Here is a 2,122-nt window from a genome sequence, read left to right on the forward strand (position 1 = left end):
TTCAGGTATACATTATAGTGATTCAACAATTCCATATGTTACTCAGTGCTCATCATGATAAGTGAATTTTAAATTCTATTCACCTATTTCTCCCATCCCCTCACCCATGTTCCTTCTGGTAACCACTAGTTGTTCTCTATATTTAAGACACTTTCTTTGTCTTTTTTTTCTTTATTCATTTGTTTCTTAAATTCCACATATGAGTGAAATCATATGGTATTTGTTTCTCTCTGACTTATTTCACTTAGGATTATATTCTCTAGATCCATCCATGTTGTTGCAAATGGCAAGATTTCATTCTTTTTTTATGGCTGAGTAATATTCCATTACACACACACACACACACACACACACACCACATCTTCTTTATCCCTTCATCTATCAACAAACACGAGTTGCTTCCATATTTCGGCTATTGTAAATAATGCTGCAAAAAACATAGGGATGCATATATCTTTTCAAATCAGTGTTTCCATTTTCTTTGGGTAAATACCCAGTAGTGGAATTACTGGATCATATGATAATTCTATTTTTAAACTTTGAGGAAACTCCATACTGTTTTCCACAGTGGCTACACCAGTTTGCAATCCCAGCATCAGTGCATCTTTTTCTCCAGATCCTTACTACTTGTTGTTTCTTGTGTTTTTGATTTTAGCATTCTCACAAGTATGAGGTGATATCTCATTGTACTTCTGATATGCATTTCCCTGAAAATGAGAGATGTTGAGCACCTTTTCATATGTCTGTTGGCTATCTGTAGTTCTTCTCTGGAGTAATGTCTGTTCATGTCATCTGCCCATTCTTCAACTGGATTATTTGAGTTTTTTGGTCGTTGAGTTTACATATTTTGGATACTAACCCCTTACTGGATAAGTCATTTGTAAATACCTTCTCCCATTCAGTAGGTTTTCGTTTTGTTTTGTTGGTTGTTTCCTTTGCCATGCAGAAGCTTTTTGTTTTGACGTAGTCCCAATAGTTTATTTTTGCTTTTGTTTCCCTTGCCTCAGGAGACATACATAAAAAAATGTTGCTATGGCCACTGCTTTTGCTGTCTTCTAGGATTTTTATGGTTTCTGGTCTCACATTTAGGTTTTTAATCCATTTTGAGTTTATTTTTGTGTATGGTTTAAGTTGTCCAGTTTTCCCAACACCATTTGTTGAAGAAACTTTTTCCCATTGTATATTCTTGCCTCCTTTGTCAAAGATTAATTGACCATGTAATCATGGGTTTATTTCTGGGCTCTCTATTCTGTTCTATTGATCAATGTGTCTGTTTTTGTGCCAGTACCATATTGTTTGATTACTATAGCTTTGGAGTATATCTTAAAATCTGGGATTGTAATACCTCTAGCTTTGTTCTTCTTTTTCAAGATGGCTTTGGTTATTCAAAGTCTTTTGTGGTTCTATACAAATTTTAGGATTATTTGTTCTAGTACTGTGAAAAATGCTATTGGTATTTTGACAGGGATTGCATTAAATCTGTAGATTGCGGGTGCCTGAGTGGCTCAGTTGGTTAAGCGACTGCTTTCAGCTCAGGTCATGATCCTGGAGTCCCTGGATCGAGTCCCGCATAGGGCTCCCTGCTCGGCAGGGAGCCTGCTTCTCCCTCTGACCCTCCCCCCTCTCATGTGCTCTCTCTCTCTCATTCTCTCTGTCTCAAATAAATAAATAAAATCTTTAAAAAAAAAAAATCTGTAGATTGCTTTGGGTAGTATTTAACAATATTTGTTCTCCCAATCCATGACCATGGAATATCTTTCCATTTGTTTGTGTCATCTTCAATTTCTTTCATCAAAGCATTATAGTTTTCTGAAAACAGATCTTTTATCTCTTTGGTTAACTGTATCTCTAAGCGTTTTTTTTCTTTTTGGTACAACTGTAAATGAAATTGTTTTCTCAATGTCTCTTTCTGCTTCATTATTAGTGTAAAGAAATGCAACAAATTTCTGTATATTGATTTTGTATCCTGCAGCCTTACTGATTTATCAGTTCTAGTAATTTTTTGGTGTAGTCTTTAGGGTTTTCAATATATAGTATCATGTCATCTGCAAATAGTGAGTGTTTTACTTCTTCCTTACAAATTTGGATGCCTTTTTTTTTTCTTGTATGTTTGCCGTGGTTA

This window comes from Neomonachus schauinslandi, chromosome 12 (genome assembly GCF_002201575.2).
Source record: "Neomonachus schauinslandi chromosome 12, ASM220157v2, whole genome shotgun sequence".
NCBI lineage: Eukaryota > Metazoa > Chordata > Mammalia > Carnivora > Phocidae > Neomonachus > Neomonachus schauinslandi.